Here is a 25,810-nt window from a genome sequence, read left to right as displayed (position 1 = left end):
CATGGAAGAGGATGATGCAGTAAAGTAACTAGGGCAATGGGGTACGTGTGTCAGAGTCAGTGAGATTGGGGCAGGCTTCAGAACTGCTGAGCATAGGCTTGCTGTAAGTCTCAGGTGACTGAAAGACACATACCAACAACAAAACCAACAACTATGGCAAAGCTTGCCAGCCCAACAATAGCACTTCTCACTATAGGTCCATTCCAACTCAATGAGTTTAACTGAGTGACTGTGTTGCTGGCTCTTCTATTAGGCTACTTTTGTTTCTCTCTGGGTGTCTTTCTTGGTGGCTACTTCTCTTCTGACTAACAATCTCTTGAGCAAGGATTTTGTAAAATGACCCAGGCCAACTTTCTTATTTATTAAAGGTTTCACATTTTATCCAAGAATTCCTTTGACTTGTTGATGGAGGTAGTAACTCTCTCTCATGCTCTGCTCTAGGAATTAGGCCAAAAGCCAGGGTTCTTGTCTTTAGATTTCTCAGGTTAAAGTTAGGCTTTATCAGTACTATACAACGGGTTCAGATTCATATGATCATCCATTGGATTTCTGAGCCTGTGCATATTTATGACAGGTGACACTCCTCCTGTGTTGTATAGGGTGGCTGGTGTACTTGAACTGCCAACGTTTTGGTTAGCAGCCTTGTATGTTACCCATACAACCACCATGGTGCTTTTGCACTCTCATAATTTAAGTGGATATATATGTCCATTTCTCAGTGTGATCCTCTATGAATGTCCTGAAACTAGCCCTGAGTTGTTGAGTTGTCTACTTCACATTTCTTCCTTCAGACGAGTAAGTAGGGCTCACAGTTCAGCTCTATCTTCCTCCAAATAAATCTACATTTAACTCATCTCACAATTTTTTGATATCTTATATATCCTGGATTCCTAAAAGGAAATGTCTGGTTTAGAATCCTCACATTTTGATGATAAGTTGATCTTATTGATATGTACCAATTGATAGGAGCTCTGGCAGCCTAGTAGCAAAAAGCCACCCTGCAATCCCAAAGGCACATGGTTTGAATCCACCAGATGCTTTGCTGGAGAAGGAGGGGAAATCTTCTCCTGTACCAGTCAGATCCTATTCAACAGTACACAACAAGAAAAAAAAAGTACCAATTGAGTTGAAACCAACACATAATTGACCCTACAATGAGTCTTCAGAGGCAGTAAGTCACAAAGGATAAGATTGTTCATCTTTCTGTCATGGGGGAGATGACTCCTCAAACCTTGTGCTTTGGTTGGTAGCTCCTTACCATAGACTACCAGAGCTGGCTATGCAGAAGGGTAAATTACTTACATATTATTTTGAATGCAATAAGGGGCCATTGACCATTGATCATTGACAAAAGGCAAGCAAAGACAAAAATTCATTACCATGGATTTAGACAAAAGAGCTGCATGATTTTAAAAACAACAACAAAACCCAGAACAGGACCATTTTCAAAAGCATTGCACATGTGCATTCATGAACCTGTGTTCAATTAACACTCTACAAGGATACACTCTTTTCTCTCTCTGAATTATTTTGGTGATTCTCTGTAGAGTCCAATTTAACTCATGGTGACCCCATGGTAGAGAATTTAAAGTTGTTCCAAAATGTTTGCCTAAACTATAATCTTAGTGGAAGGAGATCAGTGCATTTGAATTGTCAACTTTAGGTTTTCATCTATATACTCACTATATCATGTAGGGACCTTACATATACATATCTATATATAAGTAATGTACACAATTAAGGACTGGATGTGTGTGTGTGTGTGTGTGTGTGTGTGTGTGTGTGTGTGTGTAATATAGCTAAGACAGAAATTCAGATTTGCCTTCCTCTAGAATTCACTCTACCAAAAAGAATTGACTGACACAGATAAATTTCAAGAAACAACATATAATCAAGATGCAATGGTGATGAAGGAGGAAATTCAGGCTGCTCTGAAGGACTTGACAAAAAATAAAGCCTGAGGAATTGATGGAATACCAATTGATGTATTTCAGCAAACAGATGCTGCTTTGCATGTACTCATCAAGTTGTGCCAAGAAATCTGAAGGACGACTATTTGGCCAACTGACTGGAAGTGATCCATATTTATTTCCATTACAAAAAAAGGTAACCTGACAGAGTGTTGAAATTATTGAATGATATAACTAATATCACACATTAGCAAAACGCTACTGAAGCTTATCCAGAAAAGATTTGAACAGTATATTGACAGAAAACTACCAGAAATACAAGCTGCGTTTAGAAGATGTCTTGGCACTAGGGATATTATCACCAATGTCAGATGGATCTTGGCAGAGAGCAGAGAATACCAGAAGAATGCCTATCTGTGTTTTATTGACTATGTAAAGGCATTTGACTGTGTGTATCACAATAAATTGTGGCTAACCTTGAGGAAAATGGGAATCTCAGAACACTTGATTGTGCTTATATAAAACCTATCCTTGGACCAAGATGCAGTCCTCAGGACAGAGCAAAGAAACACTACATGGTTCAAAATCAAGAAAGGATGCATTCTGTCTCCATATGTTTTCCATCTGTATGCAGATCATTAGGGAGGCAGGGCTTTATGAGGAGAAGTGTGGCATCAAGATTGGAGGAAGACTCATTAGCAACCTACAATATGCAAATGGCACAACTTTGCTTGCTGAAACTGAAGAAGACATGAAGCACTTGTTGCAAAAGGTCAAGGACTGTAGTCTTCAATATGGATTGAAGCTCTATATCAAGATGACAAATATTCTCACCACTGAGCCAATGGCATTACCATAATAAATGAGATTGAGGTTGTTAGCAATTACAGCTTGCTTGGATCCACAATCAACGCTCCTAACATCAGCAGTCAGGAAATAAAATGAATTGTATTGGCAAAATTTGCTGTCATGGACCTCTCCAGAGTGCTGAAGAGCAACCTTGTCAGTCTGGATACAAATGTGCACCTAATCCAGGCATGGTCTTCTCAATTACTTGTTATCCTTCAGAGAGTTGGCCAATGACTAAGGATGACAAACGATTAATAGATGTCTTCGATTCATGGTGCTGGAGAATAGTCTTGAACATACCATGGACTGCCAAGAAAACAAATAGGCCTGTCTTGGAGAGTATCACCAAGTCTCTCCTTGGAGGCTAGGATTTTGAAGCTCTGCCTCACTTACTCTGGGCATGTGGCCAGGAGAGATTGGTCCTTGGAGAAAGACATCATGCTTGGAAGCGTGGACGGATAGCGCAGGATAGGGAGACCTCGGATGAAATGGATTGATACAGTAACTGGGTTAATGAGGATTTGTGTGTCGAGGTTAGTGAGACTTGCTCAGGTCAGGGAAGGGTTCAGAGCTGTTGTACATAGGGTTGCTATACATTGAAGGTGACTCAACCAACGGCACACAATAACAATAACATTCTATGGCAGGTTTGGAAGCAGGAGTGGCATCCACTTCCTAAACCACATGCCTCCGGAAACTCGGAACTTTGATAAATGTTGATAGTTGTAGAGGAGCTTCAGGCCTTTTGTTCATAGGGTCACTATGAGTCATGCTTCACTCAAGGGCAATCAACAACAATAACAGAATTCAAAAGAGAACTGGATAATATATCTGCAATTTTAGTGCTTGTCCAGAATTGATTGAGCTAATTTGGAAGCTCAGAGCTCCCTCAGAGGGAGATTTGATGGATTAGTGTACAGACAGTTTCATTCCTGGCCCTAAAGCGTATGGTTTAAACCCAACTAGATGCACCTTAGGGGAGAGATAGGCAATTTACTTCCATGTAATTTACAGGCTCTGAAAAACCACAGGAAGGTCAACAATGAGTGAGTTCTGAATTGACAGCAATGAGTTGAGTTGTTGAGTTACCTCTTTTAGTCATCATTCTGTTTCTTTGCAAAAATTCAATAAAAGATTCTATGTTTAACACCTTTTTTATAGCCATGTGATGGAATTTCATTCAACAATAAAAGAAAGGATTGTTGCTACAGCATGGATGGGCCTCAAACATATTATGACTTTACCATGGCAGCGATCAAGAGGATGGATCAGGATAGGGCAAGGTTTCTTTATTATTATTAATAATATTAGTTTATTTACAAAATTTGAATCCATTGCTTTCCAGAACAGATTCTTCCAATTTCTCTCACCCTCCATCTATCAAATTATAAAACCCCATGATTAATCCTTTCCTCTCCCTGAACATCCTCATCCTTCTGTTTCCACCCTCCCCCTGAACCTTGGATCCTTATACTTATTCTACAATAATGGTTTTATACAATATTTGCCCTTGTGGGACTGAGTTAGTTCACTCAGTATAATGTTCTCCAGTCCCTCACAAGTTAGGTAGTAATTTACAAAATCATTGCTCATACACATGACATAGTATTCCATTGTGTGAATGCACCATAATTTCTCAATCCATTTGTTTGTGGTTGGACATCTGGGCTGTTTCCATGTTCTTGTTATGGTGAATAACACTGCTATGAACATTGGTGTACAAGTATCTGTTTGTACCTCAGTTCTCATTTTCTCAGTATATATTCCAGGTAGTGGCATAGAGTAATTTTTTGTTTAGCTATTTGAGGAGGTGCCAAACTACCTTTCAAAATTGTGCCATTTCACAATTCCACCAATATATTAAGAGTTCCTTTCTTGCTACATCCTCTCCAACATTTATAATGTGCTTCCCTGTTAAACTTTGCCACTGTTATTGGAGTGAGAAGACACCTTATTTGGTTTTGATTTGCCTCTTTCTTATTGCCAGTGATTTGGAGTATTTCTTCATGTTTTTCTTTGCCATTTAAATAGCTCCCTCTGTGAAAATTCTTTCCATGTCTTGTCCATTATTTAATTTGGGTTATCAGTCTTTTTCTTATGGAGGCTCAGGAGTATTATGTAAACTTTCGTTATGAGACTATGATGGTATTACCAAACGTTTTTCCCAGTAGGTATGTTTTCTTTTCAACCTATTGGGGAAAGTTTTTGATGCACGTATGGATTTAATCGTTAGAAGGTCCCATGCATCAATTTTATCCTCTTTAGATTGTGTATTTCTCGTTGTATTTGGCAGTCTCTTTAAACTTTGGACTAACACTTCTAAGCTTGATTCCAATTTGTCTCTGATGAACTTTATGGTTTGGCGCTTTACTCCCAGGTCTCTGATTCACTTAGAGTTGATTTTTGTGTATGGTATGAGATGTGGATCTTGTTTTAACTTTCTGAAAGTGGAAGTCCAGTTTTGCCAGCACCTTTTGTTAAGGAGATTGTCAGTTCCCCATTTGATAACTTTGATTTCCCTGTCAATATCATTTAACTATAGATAACTGGGCCTACTTCTGGGTTCTCAATTCTGTTCCATTGGTTGATGTGCCTGTCATTGTACCAGTACCATGCTGTTTTGGCTACTACTGCTGTGTAGTAGGTTTTGAGGTCAGAGAGTGCTATGCCTCCCACCACATTTTTGTTCCTGAGCAATGTTTTGTTTATTCAGGATTTCTTGTCTCTCCTAATAAATTTGACAATCTCCTTGAAAAATAAATTTGGTATCCAGATTGGGATTGTGTTGAATAAAAACATTTTAAGAAATCTGTACCTCTACTACCTACAAATTTTATGTTCTCTTTTTTAAAGTACAATTTATAATGTCTGTTTAATTGTAAATTCTTTAAAAGTTAAATGTTTAATATATAAATATCTAAGAATGTATTAGATTGGCAATTATTGATTTCAAACTTAAGTATAAAAGAAATTGTTTGTTAGAATGTTTAATACCATGCACAGAAAAATTCTAGTACTAAATAAATATCATTAGCTATAATAACCTAACAATTCCTACAAACTACTTCCAAGCTTACATATTTTGCAACAATTGGTTTACAGAATGTAGGTATGATTTTAATTCCCTCTTTTAATAATTTTTTAAAGCCATTATAGAATAACCATAACCACTGGACATTAATTTTTAACAAGGTATCTATAGTCACCTATTTATCATTTATAACATGGAAGGCAAAAGCATTATCAAACATTTATTAAGTATTTATAAATAATTTTATCCTACTTCTAGCATGTGTTATAAATATATTATTAATTCATCCTAAATTATTGATAAGGAATCCTTGAAACTGAATATGAGGGTAACATTTATTATGTAAAATGCATTTTGTCACCCTTGAATTGCCCATCTTAGTCTATACGTACATCTGCAAAAATTATACAGAAGTGAATATATAATATTTCTTACTGAACAATATGCAAGATTTAAGTTAGCGCTTGGAAACGCAGATGTGCTTAACATTAATTTTACTGAATCAAATTTCTTCAACATTAAAATAGGATTCGTGAACTAAATGCTTTGGAAAGTGATTAATTCTTTAAGGTCACTGAGTAAGACTGAAAAAAGCAATAGAAAACTTTTCAATATCCTGTTCCTTTTATCTGCTGCGCTTATTTGCTAGATACGTCATAAGCCTCAATAAGGTAAAATTTCTATTGTACCAAATGGACTAATGATACTAATGATCGTTTCTATGCACGTGAATATTATTAATGCATAATATTCAGTGCACATTTAGCATATTAGCTGAGATACCTAATATACTTGGGAAGACTAAATTTTCCTCTCTTTCCTTATAGAGTAAGTACCATAATACTACCTTCCCACAATTTTTGAGTGATTTCTGACTCCCAGCAAACATCTTTCAGGCTTCTGAGACTAAATCTCTGAGGAAGGAGAGTTCCCATCTTTCTCCTTCACAATGGCTGGTGACTTCAAAGTGCCATTCTTTTGGTTAGCAGTTGAACACATTTTATGCTTCACTACCAGAACAAGTACTCAGTCCAAGTTAATATGCCATTTTTGGAGACAAGATTGGAGAAACATGGTCACCAAGTTTCTAAGCTCGAGTTGCAGAGTCATAGGAATTGGAGATAATGTCATCAAATGCAATAAAAGCTTTCTCGGCTTTAATCATAGTAGTATGGGATTGCTACTTGTCTTGATTTTTCTTCAAGAAATCCCAGAAAGTCTTTTAAGAGTTAGTCAGGATATGGCCCTATATCACCCACAAACTCAAGTCAAGTGAATGTTACACTTAAGGTCTAACCAGGAACAAAAATTAGTATTTTATCTGTCTAAATTTATTTTTTTTGTTGTTGTTCTTATGTGCCATTGAGTCACCTGTAATTCAAAACCAACTTGCTCTGTTATTGTTGTTGTTGTTAGGTGCCATCGAGTTGTAGACGACTCATAGTGACCCTATGAATGAAAGGCCTGAGCACTGTTCATAGAGTCTCTGGAAGCAAGCCATTTTGGAAGTGGATGCCACTCCTGCTTCCAAGCTTGTTTTAATTGGGAAGCTCTACCAAACACTGTACACAATGGATAACCATTATCTCATTTGGCACATCAGTATCACAGTGGTTAGCATCACAATAACCACAAGTTACCTCTGTCCAGCAATTCACAGACCAGTGCTATACCACCTAGAAGAATGTTTGACAAAAAACCAATTTGAACCAGACCTGAGGGCCACAGGTTGAAATCACCTACCTTGGGCTTGGTAGTGTAACTTTCTGTCTAGTAGGCCAACGCAGCTCTCTCTATGCTGTCGTTGTTAACCTGCTTTAGCCTGTGTCAATCTCATTGTCTCCAACACACCTACCCCCATTTCCCTAGTCACTGAATCAGTCCACCTCATTGATTGTCTTCCTCTCCTGTGCTGTCCCTCCACCCTTCTAAGAATGGCGTCCCTCTTCAAGGACTGGTCCCTCCTTGCAACATGTCCAAAATACGTCAGACGAAGCTTCAGAGTCCTTGCCTCCAAGGAGAAACCTGGTTTCACCCTCCCCAGAATGAAATTGCTTGTTCTCTAACAATCCATGGGATATTAAATACTCTTCTCCAACACCATAGTTGAAAGGCATCAATTCTTCTATCATCCCTAGTCATTGTCCAGCTCTCTGATGCATAGCAAGTGATTGCAAAGACCATAGCCTGTATCAAGTGCACTTTAATCTCTAGACTGACATTGTTGCTTTTCAGTACTTTGGAGAAGTCTTTGACAGCAGACTTTCCCAATGCAATTCGTCTTTTAATTTCCTGGCTGCTGGTGCCAAGAGTGTTGATTGTGGAGCCAAGCGAACAAAAGTTGTTAACAATTTTTTGTGTACTTTTATTTTGTTGTGTTGAGAATATACTCAGTGACAAATGCATCCATTCAACGGTATATGATGGATAATTTAGTGACATTGATTGAATATTTTTAGTTGTATAACTACTAACACTCTTCTTTGCTGAGATGTTCCATTAATGCAATCTCACTGACTCCTAAAGATTCCTTTCTAATACTCTGTGCCATTTTCATTAATTTTGTCCTATTAAATAGTTCTCAAAAGATGTAATAATCAACACAGACATTTTCTACTAGCTTTGCTAAAGGTCTTACTTAGTGTTAAGAGTATTTCACTAAATATTTTTGGTTTAAGTTTTAAGAATTATATCAAAACAAACTTTGGGAGGTTCTGAATCTAAGAAATTCTGGAATCCTTAAAAATTGGATATTCTCACATTGAAACAGATGAGGGAGAGAACTGTTTAAAAGGGATTAGGTCTTATTGTCATGACAGAGGTCCAGAACGAAGACTACATGGCGGAGTGGACTTGGAGGGATGGATTATTAACGATGGAAGAATTTTTCTTTTACTTTTCAAAGAGAAGAGCGAACTGGGGATGGGGGTGGGGGGGTGAAGGGGTGGGCAGGGAGAGAAGCACAACAATGAATGAATGGAAATCCAAAGTCTCTGCAAGCTTTCAATAAAATTAATAATTAAAAAAGCGATGTATGATAGGGTATTATGGTTATCACAAGAGTCCACAATTAAGGTTGCATAGGGGATTGTACCTGGGGTGGTAGGAGGGGTGCGGGGGGATTGTGTACCAGGGAGGGAGTCTTTCTTTTACTTTTGAAAGAGAGGAGTGAAAAAAAAATTTAGAAATTAAATAAAATAAGAAAGAGAGGAGCGAACTGGGGGACGGGGTGGGGAGAGGGCTGGGCGGGTAGAGAAGTGCAGCAATGAATGAATGGAAATCCAAATTCTCTATAAATGTTCATTAAAATTATTAAATAAATAAAAAAATTTAAAAAACAAACACAAAAAAAATAAAATTGGAAATTCTGTTCTGCATGTGCCCTTTTTGATTAAGATTCATCTATAAAAATTTCAATTGCAGTCTGGTATCATCTAGTTCTTCTGGTCTTATGGTAAAGGTGGCTGTTCATAAAAACAATTAGTCATGTATTTTATATTACCCTATTTATAATTTCTCTACTTATTTTGTTGTTTCAAATCAACAGACACTCACAGTGTCCTTCATGACCACTACAGATTAAACTCTAAGGTAGAACAGTCATTACACATGCTATTAGAACAATTAACTGGAATGCTCCATGAGATCATGGCTCTAAACCCCCAAACCAAGGCACTAAACCCCATGAGGTTTTTGCTTTTAAAGAATCCGTTTCAGCAGCTGCATTTTAATTATTGCTGTAAATATATCTATCAGACTAATTTTACTAATTCAACCTTGATAGGTATCCAAGGTATTTATAGCAATTACAATAATCACCTCTGGAGAAATATATTTTCAACTTTGTTAAGTTTTCTTGTCTCCTCCTTCCTCTGTTAACAATTAACAATGTTCTCTTTTTTTGTACTTTTTAGTTTCATATGAGTGGCCTCATATGGTGCTTTTTATTGTGATTGACTTCTTTCACTCTGAATAGAGTTTACCATCCTCATTAGTATCATAAAATGTTGATACATTCTAGACTTAATTTTACTTATTTCTGAGTAATGTTCCATGGTATACATGCACAACATTTTGTTTTCCATTCATTTCTTGATAGACATTTAAGTTATAGACATGTTTCATCAATTAAAAATAGTGCTGCAATGAACACTGGTGTAAGACTCTGCTTTCAAGGTTTTGGGGTACATGCTTAGAGGTGGATCCGCTCGGTCAAATGGTAATTTAATTTTTAGCTTTTTAAACAATTACCTCAACATTTACTACAAATGCTATAGCTTTTTTTCCCAGCAATGGATAAGATTCCAAATTTTTAACATTCCTGTTAATATTTGTCCATCCGTGTTTTGCTGCAATTTTTCTTATTCCTTTATTTCAGCCATTCTATTATAACAACAATGAGCATCTTTTCATGTGTTTGGTGATCATTTAAATGTATTACGTGGTGAAATAGATATTTAGCTCTTTTGTCCATTTTATGACTGAGGTATTTAAATTTTTGTTTTAAAAAATTAGACTTCTGATAGTTCTGCTTATAGTTTTGAAAATAGAAATTTATTTTCTCACAGCTCAAAGACTGTATGAACTCAGAAAATAGATTTTAAAGGGAGAAGTTTCTTTGTCCATTTTAGCGTCTGGTAGCTACCAGCAATCTTTGGAGTGTAAGGTTTGGAAGTTCCATTATCTCCATCATATCTCCTTTTCTTTGAGCTCCTTTGTCTATGTTGCCTTTCCTATAACTCAGAAATATATATATTTACAATCCATTCTACACTAGCATGAACTCAACTGTCTGAATGATTACATTTCTTGACTTCATTGAAGTGAGTTCATACCTTTAGATTAGATTGGATACATTGACATAAAGATTAGGATAAAATCATCAATTTTGGAGGGTAACCTTGTATATTTCCCATTTTTAGTTTCACCCAATCTGGATTTGAAGAGTTTAGATTTTCAGTTTCTCTTTCCCCATGAAATTATTTTTCATCACATTTCCAATGCTCTTATCCACGTATTAACAATTATATAAGTAAGTCAATCCTACCTCTTTAACAAACTATTAACTCTTTACCAAAGTAATCCTTAATGACTCCGTGGCCTTCACAAAGAAAAAAAAACCCAGATATTTTGATCAACTAAACTATGCTTAAATTAATATTTATATCTAGAAGCAAACACATAAATAAGATATTAAATTACAATTTAGTGGAAATTACAATGTTATTTTTTTATTTCAAATAACAGGTCATTGTGAACATGTTCTAATGCCTTAATCACTGGGTATACAAGTAATATTACTTTTAGAGTGTAAACTCAGATGGAATAAGACTTCTGTGGTTGCAACGCTTTTGAAAGTTTTTTGTTCGTGTGTTTTTCTAATGAAAACTTTGTATATACTTTTTTTTACAATTACTATTATGAGTGAATTTATCTTTACATCTTGAAGTTTACCTTTGAATATATTTTTTTACTTTTAAATTTTATACTGGTTTGCATATAAAATTCATAGACAGCATTAATTTAAAAATAGAAGGATAGCTAGTAAGATGTGTATAAATGTCCAAAAAGAAGGGGAAAGGGAGAAGGAGGCAGTAAATGGAGAGGGGAGATATTATGGGGAAAAAGAGTTTAGCTGACAGATGGAAGGAGGACGGAGTGAAAAATATAGAAAAGAACCAAGGATGACTTGAAAAGACAGGGTAGGAATGTTTTAACAGTATCTGTGAAAGAACAAAATAGATATTTTCACTTGAGATTTTGTTATGAAAACATAATTAGTTGTTTGTAAGTTAAAACTGGATGTAATCTTTGCCTTAAATAAAATTCCTTGTTTAACATGAGGTGTCATTCTCACCTTGTGTTCATGAGACAAATTCTGGTACCACGTTCATTATGATGAAGACAACACAGAACAGGAGACACGTGTGTATAGTGAGACTCAGTTTCCACGCTCATTCTGATTAGAGATGAGCTTCCCCAACTTAGCAGGCACTCTTTGATCTTTTAATAAGTTTGGGAAAAGTGCCTGGAAGTTATTTCATTAACATTTTCTCTAAACAACCTTACAAATAGCTTTATGCTTATTGCTCTTTCTGTTCTCAGTTTCTTACTCAAATGGATGTAGGTTTTCTTTCCATATTTTAACTATGTTTTATAATTGAATAGATAGGTCTCTATTATATTTTCTTTTAAAGTTCAGAAAATTCAAGAAAGCTCAAAATAAAACTTTAGTGTTTTGAGACCCTACGGAGACCTAAAAGAAAAGGAGGATATTCAAAGTTATATAGTTTCCTGATTTCAGATCCAGAAAAAAATACAGGAAATTATTCTTATTTCATTGAGAGTGGATTAAAATACTCTCAAATCACATTGGATTATGTTGTTGTTGTTAGATGCTGTGGAGACGAGTATGACCCATAGAAATCCTATAAACAAAAGATGTGTACCCTTTTCTATTCAGTGCCACCCTCACACTTCTGACACACTTGAACCCATTATAGCAGTCACTGTGTCATTCTATACGGCTCAGGGTCCTTCTCTCCTTTGCCAAACTTCAATCTTTCTAAACAGATGTCCCTCTCCAAGGAATAGCTTTTTCATTTGATTATAGCCTTCACAAATGTTTCTGTATATTGTTTGCATGGAATAAATGATCTTTTCAATACTCTCAACAGTATAAGGCACTATTCTACTTTGATAGTGTCTGCATTAAATTTTAGTCACATAAATGTAATAGTTTTATTAGATTAAATAATAAAGGTCAATATTTTTATTTATATGGAGAACATAGTCTTGCTATAACTCCAAACAGGTGCAAAAGTAAAGAAAGCACAGTTCATAAGTATATGACAGGAGACCAATAATATTAATTACTTTTTTGAAGAATGGAGCCAGATTATGCTTATGGAAGACTTAAATCTTTTAAAGACTAGCAAACAGATGGCAAAGGTCATCTAATCAATGTAGATAAATCATGAAAGTCTTTAAAAGAGCCCAAATATGACAAGCGAGTGGGTGGTCATGTCACTCAATTTGGATAATTTAAGTATTGCAAAGTCAATTGTTTGGGTATTAAATTTAAATGATGAGAGTCATGAAATATGGAGATGAAAGAAAATCTATGTGCTTCTCTACATTGCATGGCAGAATTCCCAAGGATTTAAATTGTTTTCTAGAGATAAATTACACATACTGGTCTATATATTATTTTTGTCACACCCTAACTAATTTTTTAGAACAACAGTAGAAATTAAAAGCTGGAATAAATATATCCAATTCCCAACTTCTTAAGTAAAGCATCAAGGTGATAAGGCAGTGTAAAATAAACCCATCTCTTCCAATTTGTTTCTCTATACCCATGTCTGACATAATATTAGATAAATGAAATAAAAATTAATAAAAATTAGTGATTAAGAGAGATGCTATTTATTTTTAAAACAGGAAATTACTGATGTTGTTGTTGTTGTTGATTGCCTTCGAGTTGACCACAACTCGTAGCGACCCTAGGAACTAAAGGCCTGAAACTCCTCTACCACTATCGACATTTATCAGAGTTCATAGAGTTTCCGGAAGCATTTTGTATAGGAAGTGGATGCTACTCCTGCTTCCAAACCTGTCATAGTATGTTATAGCTGTTATGTGCCATTGAGCTGCCTGTGATGCATAATGGCCCTCTGTGCAGCAGCTCTGAACCCTTCCATGTCTTGAGACAGTCTTACTAATTCCAACACACCAACTCCTATCGCCTCAGTTATTGTATCAATATATCTCATCCCAGGTCTTCCTCTCCTGTATCGTCTCTCCACCCTTCTGAGCACGATGTCCGTATCCAAGGACCGATGACTTCTGGCCACATGCCCAAAGTAAATGAGGTGGAGCTATTATAGATTATTTGCATTCACATATAGTTTATAATGTAGAAACAAAGTCCCCAAAGTAATCAACTTGTGTGCGTTTACCAAAAAACTAATGTTTCAGTTGGGAGGTCCTCAAGCCTGTTGTTGTTGCCACTTAGTCACCCATAGCTGACTCTCATATCATGTTATATGAAACTTTTACAAACTCGTGGACTTGAGGTCCTAAAAGCCTTCATTCAATGTATACGGAAAAGTATTATGCTAATGGTCAGTCCTCCAGCTGCTCTGTGGGAGAAGGCCCTTCTCTGCAATTTATTGCCTCCATAAACTTGTTCTTTAGTGAGTTTTTATTTTATCAAGATACTAAAGAGCTGAACAGAAGATTTCAAAAGGCAGCTCAGGATGAAAAAAGTAAAATATAACAATGAAATGTGCAAGGAGTTGGAGTCAGAAAACCAAAATGGTCAAACTTGCCCTGCATTTCTTAAGCTCAAGGAACTGAAGAACAAATTCAAACCTCGAGATGCTATAATCAAGAACGTTTTAGGCAGAGTATTAAATGATCCAGGAGGTATCAAAAGAAGATGGAAAGAATACACTGAGTCATTGTATCAAAAAGAATTAGCAAATACAGAACAATTCAATGAAACAACATATGAGCAAGAGCCTATGGTGATGAAGGAAGAAGTTCAAGTTGCTTTGAATGAAATAGCAAAAAATAAGGCCCCAGGAATAGATGGTATACCAATTGACATATTTCAGCTAACAGATGCTGCCCTGGACGTGCTCACCAATTTGTGTCAAGAAATCTGGAGAACAACCACTTGGCCAACTGACTGGAAGAGATCTATATTTGTTCCCATTCCAAAGAAAACTGACCCAACAGAGTGTGGAAATTATAGAACAATATCGTTGATTTCACCTGCAAGCAAGATTCTACTGAAGATTATCCAAAAACGACTGGAACAGCACATTAGCAGATAACTGCCAGAAGTCCAGTCGGGGTTTAGAAGGGTCGTGGTACTAGGAATATTGTAGCTAATGTTAGATGGACCTTAGCTGAAAGCAGGGAATACCAGAGGAATGTCTATCTGTGCTTCATTGATTATACAAAGGCGTTTAGCTGTGTGGATCATAACAAACTGTGGCTGACTCTGAGAAGAATGGGAGTCCAGAACATTTAATCATGCTAGTGCAAAACTTATACTTGAACCAAGAGGCAGTTGTCAGAACAGAGCAGGGAAACACTGCATGGTTCAAAATTGGGAAGGGCGTACGCCAGAGAGGTGTCCTATCTCCACACCTTTTCAACCTGTATGCAGAACAGATCATCCGGGAGGCTGGGCTCTATGAGGACAAATGTGGCATCAGGATTAGTGAAAGATCTAGCAACAGTCTGCGTTATGCAGATGACACAACCCTGCTTGCTGAAAACTGAGGAGGACCTGAAGCACTTGCTGCTGAGGGTCAGGGACTGCAGCCTCCAATATGGATTGAGGCTCAATGTCAAGAAGACAAAGATTCTCACCACTGGGCCAATTGGCAGCATCAGGATGGATGGTGAAGAGATTGAGATTGTTCACAGCTTTAGTCTGCTTGGCTCCACAATCAAAACTCTTGGCACCGGCAGCCAGGAAATTAAAAGACGTATTGTGATGGGAAAGTCTGCTGTTAGGGACCTCTCTAAAGTACTCAAGAGCAACGGTGTGTCTCTGGAGACTAAGGTGCATCTGGTACAGGCCATGGTCTTTGCAATCACTTGTTATGTGTCAGAGAGCCGGACAATGACCAAGGAGGATAGAAGGAGAATTGATGCTTTTGAGCTTTGGTGTTGGAGAAGAGTGCTGAGAGTGTCATGGACTGCTAAGAAAACAAACAGATTCATCCTAGAGAGGGTTAAGCCAGGCTGCTTCTTGGAGGCAAGGATTCTGAGGCTTCGTCTAACATACTTTGGTCATGTTGTAAGGAGAGACCAGTCCATGGAGAAGGACATCATGCTTGGGAGGGTGGAGGGCAGGCGTAGAAGAGGAAGGCCCTCTGGGAGATGGATTGATTCGGTGATTGGGGCAATCAGGATGAGTGTGTCGGAGACAATGAGATTGGCACAGGTCAGAGCAGAGTTTAGAGCTGTTGTATATAGGGTCGCTATGAGTCACACGCGACTCGATGGCATGTAACAACAACAACAAACTTTCTGGAGGATCAGCTAAGAGCTGGTTTCAACTCCATGGGAAACAATAAAAACAACAATGGTCAATTATACAAATTCTCTTCAGAGTTACTATTCTATAGTTAGTTTTGAGTTTAAGGTTCATCATATCTCCCAATGATTATGCAAAAGCTAGTGAGTATTATTAATTTAAATATTATTCAAAAGGTTTATAATTCCAACAATTTGATGTGATGGTCCTTATTCAAGACTTTTAGATTTCTCTGCTTATTATTCTACATAACTATACTGAAATAACTTTTGCTATTGTTATGCAGGTGCCATCATGTCAGCTCTGACTCCTAATAGCCCTCTAGACAGCATAATGAAACACTGCTCAGTTCTGTATCAATCTTATAACTTCTGCTGTGCTTAAGTTTATGGTTACTGTCACTGTGTTAATCCATCCTATTGAGAATCTTGTTTTTCACTGAGTTTCTACTTTACTCAGCATGACATTTTTTTTTTTTAGACACCAGTCCTTTCTAAGAATATGTTCAAAGTATACTACACAAAGTTTCACCATTCTCTTTCCTAAAAAGCATTTGACTGTGCTTCTAAAACAGATTTGTTTGCTCTTCGGCATTCTATGATAGAGTCAATCAGCTTTGGCAAGACCATAATTCAAAGCTATCTTTGGTCTTCCTTATTTCTTGCCCTGCATTTGCATGCATATGAGGTCTTTGAAAGTAGCCAATCAGATACACCTTGGTACTAAGAAACATTCTTATTCTACAGAACTTTAACTTAAAAAAATATCTTAGAGTCTGAACTGTCTCCTAGCTGGTGCTTCATTGGGTTTTTGAGACTGTACATGACAGTAGTGGAGATTATCTACCTTTGACCCACAGAGCAGTTGGTAGATTTGAACTACCAACGAATTGTGCTCTTTGAATATTTATGGATTACACAACTAGTCAGAAAAATTAAAAGTTATTTCAAAAGAGTAATTCTATTTTATACATAAAAAATTAATTGAGAGAAGGTAAACATGAGCATTGTTTCTAGCTTTTTCTTTCTCAGATTTTCTGGCTGGATAAGTACATTAAGGATCACCAGAAATGGAATAATGACTTGACCTGTGCCATTTAAGAATAAATATTATTGTTTATATAATTGTAAAATATATTTTATTATAAAATAATATCTTATTTATGGGCAAAAAATATTAAAACAGTTATAAAGATTAATAGCATTAGATTTCAGAATACTTCCCGGTTCTTTCTGTTTTGCCACCAGGGGGCACTGTGAGCACAGGTGATACCATGTATCCCAGAAGACTTTAAGAAAGAAAATTCACGTAAGAATTTGTGACTTGCGGCGTTTTTCTCCTAAGTTACACCCCACTAGAAATTTAAAAAAAAAAAAAAACTATAGGAAAACATATCAAAAAGTAGGTGAAAATTAAAATTCAAGATTAGACAAAGCTCAAAATAAGGATAAATAGAATTAGTCAAATCAATCATAAATAGCATTTCCCCCCTAAATTGAACATTTCAGTAGCCTATCTTTGGAGGGGGACGTCATGCTTGGAAAGGTGGAGGGATAACACAAGAAAGAAAGACCCCTGATGAAATGGATTGGCTCAGTGACTGGGGTCATGGGGGTAGGTGTGTCAGAGACAATATAGATGGCACAGGATAGAGAAGAGTTCAGAGCTGTTGTACATAGGGTCGCTATGATTTGCAAGTGACTCAATGGCATAAAACAAAAACAACAACATCTTTATATATTTGTAAATAAATATTCCTATCTTCAAAAAAAAATTTTTTTTTCTCCCATTGCTCTCTACATGTCTTCTGCCCAAGGGACATTTTATTGGTTTTGTGAGAGGAAAGGTCACTCCCCCCACCATGAGTATGAATGAAAGTATATGACTTGTATGGTGAAGGATTCCCTTCATGTGAAAGTTGAGAAAAGAGGAGTAAGTGTAGATTCTTTCCTACGAAGCTACAAACAGTTATTCTTGGTCTAACTTCTTTTTTTATTATACTAGTTTATTTACAAAATTCTAATACATTGTTTTTCACATCAGTTCCTTCCCATTTCCCTAACTGCCCATCAAATTGTGCGACCCCATGATTAATTCCTCCCTCTCCGCACATCAGCACCCCTCTGCTTCCACCGCCCCCTACCCCTTGGATCTTCATGTTCATTCTATAGTAATGGTTTTACATAGTATTTTCCCTAGGGTCGGAGTTAGTTCACTCAGCAGAATGCTCTCCAGTCCCTCCCAAATTAGATAATAACTTACAAAATCATTTCTCCTGCATGCTGCATAGTATTCCACTGTGTGAATGTACTGTAATTTCTCAATCTATACATCTGGGCTGTTTTCATGTTCTTGCGATGATGAATAATGCTATAAACTTTCAAAACCATTATGAGGTACCATCTCACTCCAGTTATAGTGGCTAAATTTAACAGGATAGCAAGCAATAAACATTGGCGGGGATGTGGTAAGAAAGGAACTCTTATAATTGTTGGTGGAATTGTACAATGGTACAACCATTTTGGAAGGCAGTTGGTGCTTCCTCAAAAAAGCTGAACATAGAAATTCCATATGACCAAGCTATTCCATTGCTTGGAATATATCCAGAGAAAATGAGAACTGAGGCTCAAATGGAGACTTGTACACCAGTGTTCATTGCAGCATTATTCACCATTGCAAGATCTTAGTCTAATTATTTATACAAGAAGAACAAAAAACCTTCCCACTAGTTTTCCCTAGGGCCAACTCTTCCTAGAAACATTGAGTAATGAATGACAACTAGAATCCATACCAGCTATCTCTATCCTAAAGTCAATTCCCATCCATAGTGACCCTTCACGTCAGAGTAAAACAACTTCATAATTTCCACGGTTGTAAATCATTAAGAAAGTAGATTGCTTTGTTTTCTCCTGAGGAGTGACTCGTATTTGACCACTTTTTGGTTAGCAGATCATTATTTAAAACATTGTGCTACCAGGACTCTTATGAAATTGGAAAGATGATGAAAGTTATAAAAGTGTTCAGGTCTTTCGTTTACAGGGTCGCTATGAGTCGTCTATGACTCAACAGCACTTAATAACAGCAACAATAACAACAATGAGAGGGCTCTATTGGCCTAAGGGATAAAAAGTTATGCTACCAAGCCAAAGGTGGGTGATTTTAATCTGTGGCCTTCAGACATGGTTTTAATTGTTGTTGGTAAAACCTTCTTCTAGTGGCATAGCACTGGTCAGTCCATTTGCTGTACAGAGGTAACTCATGGTTGCTGTGATACTGAACACTGTGACACTGATGTGTCAAATGCAATAATGGTTACCCCTGGTGGACAGTGTTTGATAGAGCTCCCTGATTAAAACAAGCTTGGAAGTAGGAGTGGCATTCACTTCCAAAATGGCTTGCCTCGGGAAACTCTATGAACTTGGAGAAACAATGAAAGTTACACAAGTGTCAAGGTCTTTCATTCATAGGGTTGCTACAACTCGACAGCTCTTATGAACAACAACCAGGGCTCTAAGGATATCAGTAATAAGAAAGTCTGTAATTCACATATACAGAAAACTTCAGTCAGACAATGTTTACTTGTTAGGGGCTGAATATGCTTTTCTTTTATTTGAATAGAACAAAATTATAAGAAAAAAGTTATTAATTATTTCCCCCCTCTGAATAACAGATACTGCACTTTGTAGGTCAAAGAAAGTTATATTAACAACCTGGAACACAGAAGTTAGCCAAAGTCATGTAATATGCAATTCTTCAAGATTCCTTAGACAGGAATCCTAGAGTCCAAGAACACTAGTTTTAATAAAAAATATTTTTATTAGTCCAATTGTATATTAATATCTATATTAATTATTCCAAAAGATATTATATTCATGACATAGAATAAAATACATCATTCTAAACACAAACTTCTCCAGCAATCAGAAGATAGGTAAGCATGTGTATTATACAGTATTGTGAAAAGGATGGACATTTCCTCCCGTGCGATTAACTGTCTCTAAAAGCCAATGCAGGGTCAGCTATGAGTCGATTCCAACTCCTGGTGCACAACATTATACAGTCTGAGATAGATCTTTTCTTCATATTTATTCAACCTGTATGCTGAGCAAATCATTTGAGAAGCTAGAAGACTTGAGGGAGAAAAATGTGACATCAGGAATGGAGGAAGATTCATCAACAACATACATTATAAGGATGACACAACCTTGCTTTCTGAAAGCAAGAAGGACTTGAGGTACTTTCTGCACAAGATCAAGGACTATAGCCTTTAATATTAATTATCTCATAAAGAAAACAAAAATCTTCACCACAGGGCCAATACGCAACATTGTAATAGATGGAGAAAAAATTGAAATTGTCATTAATATTGTCTTACTTTATCCACAGGCAGCATCCTTGATACAAGCAGTGAGGAGATCAAAAGACAAATATCTTTGGGAAAGTCTGCTGCCATAGACCTCTCCAAAGTGCCAACGAACAATGATGTAAGTTTAAACACTAAGGTGAGCGTGATTCAAGCCCTGGCTTTTCCAATTACCTCTTCTTGTCCATCTGAGAGCAAGACGGAAGGATGACAGAACAAGAACCAATGCCTTTGATTTATGCTGTTAGAGTATTCAATATCCCATGGACTTCCCAAGAACAGACAGATATATCTTGGGAAAAATGAAACTAAAGTGCTCCTCAAATACAAGGATGGTGAAACTTTGTCTCAAATACTTGGGCATGTTGTTAGGAAACGCTTTTCCTTAGAAAGGGAGATCAGGCTTGGAAAGGTGGAGGACCAGTGAAAGAATGGAAAACCATCAGTGAGATGGGTTGACACAGGTAATGCAGCAACGGGACGAGAATAGGCAGGACAAGACAGCACAGCATTCATAGGGTTGCTATGATCCTTACTGGACTGACAGCACCTAACAAAAGCCACCACAATAGGCAATTGACATTGTAATGCCTTTGCCTCCGGAAGCTCTATGAACTTGGAGAAAAGATTAAAGATTTTTGTTCAAGACTTTAGTTCAAAGGGTCGCTATGGGTCACCTACAACTCTATGACACTTAACAACAACAACAGCTTTTTTTGGAAGTAGTAATGGCATCCACTTCCTAAACCACATGCCTCTGGAAACTCTATGAACTTTTATAAATGTCGATAGCCATAGAAAGGTTTCAGGTCTTTTGTTCATAGAGGCATACGGTTTGAGACTACCAGTTGCTCTGTGCGATTAACGTCCTCTGAAAATCCACCAGAGGATCCGTTCTGATTCTATGGTACATAATAACAACAGCATGGTGGGGAGGGGGGGAGGGCTGGGGAAATCTCTTTTCTTTTTGCAGTGACACTTCTCAAGGTCTTTACTTTTTCTTTTTTTAATGTTCCCAGAAAAAATTTCATATTGAGCATTTTAAAGAAAAAAAGAAAAAATGTGTGGTTCTTGTAATATTTCATAGAAAATATATTTAAGTGGTTACTTTGAAATATAAAAGCAAACGCGAGTGCATAGATCACAGAATCTGCTGTGCGGAGCAAATCACTTAAGTACAGTTATTCTTGTCCTTCACATGAGGGAGATGCGGATGTTAGGATGCGGAAAGGTACTAGGCAGGCTGCACTGAAGCCTGCAGACCAGGTACTCTGGAGGGGTATGAGGAGCCATAAGTGTGTTACTACACTGCCACCTAGTGGCTCGAAGAGAAAGCATTGCTCAGTTTATAAAGGAACATTTCGTCTCTAAAAAGTATTATTTTACAGCTGATGGCTGAAAAGGGCTAATAAGAACAGTTATCTTTCTTCTCTCACGTACCCCTTCGCCAAAGCTTCATGATTCTGATTGATACAAACCTCAGGTGGCTGCAGGGGAGCTCTGCAAACTCAGTACCCCAGGCCGATCTGGATGTAAAAGGAGCTTCAAGGATTTTGGGATAATAATTGGGCGGTGGGGGAAAAGTGTGTTTCTTATTGCTTTAAAGTATACTCCCTTTTTATAAAGTCTGTTTAGGAGTTAAATATCTTTTCCTTTTTCTAGTTGGAAATTAAAAAAAGAAAGGAAGAAAAGGCAATCCCTCAGTGATGTTTCAAGTGCATCTTCCTTGCCCTCAACTGCCGGCCTTCGAAGAATGAAATCATCCAACTTATGATCAATCTAGGATGCAAACTGTTGAAAGCAGTGCCTTCTAATATTGACGTCTCTATTACAGGCAGCAGCGCTGTCAGTTTGTGTCTGCAGAATAAGGTCATTGAAAGGCCTAGGGAAGAAGAAAATGCTTTACAAGGCATCAAATTCTTTGTAGAGAGAGGGCTAAATGAACCCTTGCTATTTTTTTCATTGTGATTTTGGTTGGGTTTTTTGGTTTTGAGGGTTCTTTTTGTGCTTTGTTTTTGCCTCATTATTGATGTAGGCACGAATCTGTAGGGGGGTGAAAAGCTGCTCACAAAATTTCAAGAGAAATAACCACAAGAAACAACAAGTAGTAGGCGAGATTGAGTTCACAATGCTTCATGTAAACTTAAGAGCAACCAGGTCATATGTCCCTCCTCTAGAATGTGTTTTAAAAATAGTCACAAAGGTCGTCCTTGCGGCAGCAGCAAATACAATTCCTCCCGACAGCAGCGTTTGTCAGATTGTCCAAGAGTATTACTTTAATCTCCATCTTCAGGAAAGGGCCTCACTAATGTAGCAATATTTAAAGAGGAGGGGAAAATGGCTTTTTAAAAGAATTCTCCCAAACTCGCCCCTGAAAAGCCTACCATATATTTTTATTACAATGTTCAAATCATGTAATGACATTCATTTCAATCATATACTTGCTTTTTACTCTCCAATAAAGACATCCTGCTGAAAAGACTATTTACATTAATTTAATGAAATCCCTGTCTTTATTGATGAGGAAACAAGAACCCAGAAGTAAAGGTCACTCAGCTGGGCATGGAGAGTCTCGAGTCCAATTCTTCTACTCCCTGGCAACCTAATTTTCACTACATCCTCTAGCCTCTCTGTAGATGTCAAAGATATTTTACAGTTTCCTAAGGAATGGCTGATAATCTCACCAGTCTGAAATTAAACAGCACAGCGTTTTTTAGAGGATATTGCAAAGCCCTTGGAAGAGTTAGTATCTGTGATTATGCTACACATGACTTTAATAAATATAAGAGTAATGTTTATTCACGTTAAAGTCATGATGTTTATGAAGCTAAAGGTTTTCACAGCAACGAGCAATTAGTTAAATATCACACATTGGAAGCAAACCAGCAATTTGTAGACTTGTGTTCCTCAGTGCCTTAATTACTTATATTGCAACTTGTTTCAGACCACTGAAGACAGGGCCATCTGAAACCCCCCAGGCAATTAAGGACAAAGCATGCTCAAACATGAACAGCTTCTGAAGAAATAAATTGAAAGACTAGGTTTTATCTATAATGTTATTAGGTAGATAAATCACCAGGATGCTGGGGTGGAGGGAGGAATAAATAAAGGAGAAACAACGATTAGTCCTTTAAAAATCTCCTCTGAGATTATGCAGTTGCCCTCATGAAATCAATATCAGTTAAATTGGAGATAAATTACAAGAGAAGCCAAAAGGGGATACTTTATGAACAAGTAATAATAATATTGTTTCCTTCATTTTATAGGAAGATTTGATCACAAAGCAAAGGGGTGGAGGAAATTTCTATTTCTGGCTACACTGAGAGATACTTGGCTTTAAGAGGAAGTATGGACAGATATCTTGTTGGCACTGGATTACATTGTTAAATTTTGTTGGTTAATTTTTCTAAATTAAGAACATTTACTAATTTCATTACTAACATAGAAAACGTGATCTCTTTAATTGTCACATTCTGATCATTTTTGATTTAGATGAAAAATTCTTAGAATTTAAAAAAAATTCAATGGACATCTGAAGAAAGTAAGGAAAAAATTTTTTTAAAAATGGTTTATATCTACCTCCTATGAAAAATTCATTTTATCTAAAAATTAATCATAAACCCATCAATGCGTGACTATTCATCAAACAATGAAATGGCCTCTATGCATGTGAGAACATAAAACAGCACATCTACATAATTAATTTCCTGCTCATAACATGAAAAACATTGGAAATGATTCAAAGTAAAATTTAGGTGATGCTGGTGTTAATACACTGTGATTAGTAAAGCACTAGGTTTTATTGTATTTTGGAAGATCTCTGATATTTTTTCCTTCATAGACATTGTGGGTATTTATGGTTATTATTTTTGTTGTTGTTGTTTTGTGCCATTGAGTCGCCTGTGGCAACAGCCCTAAACTCTGCTCTATCCTGTGCCAATCTTATTGTATCTGAAGCACCTTCCCACATTACCCCAGCCACTGAAAATCCATGTCATCGAGGGCTAGAGAAAGACCCTCAATGACATGGATTCATAGTGATTATTGCAGCCTATTAAATGAATCATTCAGAGTACTTTTACTTCAGAGATGAAAATATACAGCATTTGCTCACATGTGTTTTTCTGTTATAAAATAGATACAAGCCATCATCATCCATTGTTAGAGGGATCTCTGGTGATCTAATGTGAAGGGCCTTGCAGTGCTAAATGGGGGTGGGCATGGGAATTGGAGCAAGATTCTCTGTCTCTACAGAACTATTACTGGCAGAAATGGAAAACGGTATGGTTGATTTGTAAAACAATTTGGTAGATCTTGAGAAAGATGATCACAGAAACACAGCTCTGGTGGATCCAAACTGCCCAAGGAGAGTGACCTTCGGGTTAGTAGGACACCCTGCAGACGATGCCATTGTAATATTCCATCGCACATATGTTGTTGTTGTTTTGTTAAGTACTCTGAAGTCTACTACAATTCATTGTAGTACAGTTATCAAAAACACATCTGAACCTAGCCCTACGTTGTGCCATTCTCATCACTTTTAGATGTTGAGATATATAATCCATACTTAAGGCAGTAATCTTTGATTTTCTATATCAAGTGTTTCAAGACCTCTTCCCTTTCAGCAGACAAGGTTGTGTTTCAAATCCTCTTCGTGTTCAGCATAATGCAGGACAAATGATCTAGGTATATGTTTCTCATGAGCACAATTAAGTAGATACATAGATAGATAGATAGATAATCCTCTTCGTGTTCAGCATAATGCAGGACAAATGATCTAGGTATATGTTTCTCATGAGCACAATTAAGTAGATACATAGATAGATAGATAGATAGATAGATAGATAGATAGATAAGATAGATAGGCATATATGTTGTTATTATGTGCCGTCGAGTCACTTGCAACTAATAGCAACCCCTATGTACAACAGCTTTAAACCCTTCTCTATCCTAAGCCAATTTAATTGTCTCTGAAACATCTACTGAGCCAATTTATCTCATCCAGGGTCTTCCTCTCCTGTGCTGTCCCTCCACTTTTACAAGCATAATGTCCTTCTCCAACGACTCCTAGAGTATGTGAGATGAATCCTTCAAAATCCTTGCCTCCAAGGAATAAATTGCTTCACCCTTTCCAGGATGGACCTGCTTATTCTTTTAGCAGTCCATGATATGTTCATTAACCTTCTCCAGCACCACAACTCAAAGGTGTCGATTCTTCTTCTATCATCCTTAGTCATTGTTCAGCTCTCTGATGCATAGCAAGTCATTGCAAGGACCAAGGACTGGATCAAGCACACCCTAGTCTCCAGTCTGACATCGTTCATCTTCCATATTCTGGAGAAGTCCCTTACAGCAAATTTTCCAGTACAGTTTGTCTTTTAATTTCCTGGCTACTTGTACCAAAAACATTGTTTAACCAAGCAAGCTGAAGCTGTTAATAATCTCAAGCTCTTTTCCTACTGTAAATGGTGCTTCTAGTTGGGCCAATGGTGAGAATCTTTGTTTTCTTGATGTTAAGTTTCAATCCATATTGAAGGCTGCAGTCCTTGACCCAGGTACTCCTCAGTTTTAGCATAGATATAGATATAGATGATATA

The sequence above is a fragment of the Elephantulus edwardii genome, unplaced genomic scaffold (genome assembly GCF_000299155.1).
Source record: "Elephantulus edwardii isolate Elephantulus edwardi_28Jun2011 unplaced genomic scaffold, EleEdw1.0 scaffold00018, whole genome shotgun sequence".
Lineage (NCBI taxonomy): Eukaryota > Metazoa > Chordata > Mammalia > Macroscelidea > Macroscelididae > Elephantulus > Elephantulus edwardii.
This window is presented reverse-complemented; position numbering follows the sequence as displayed.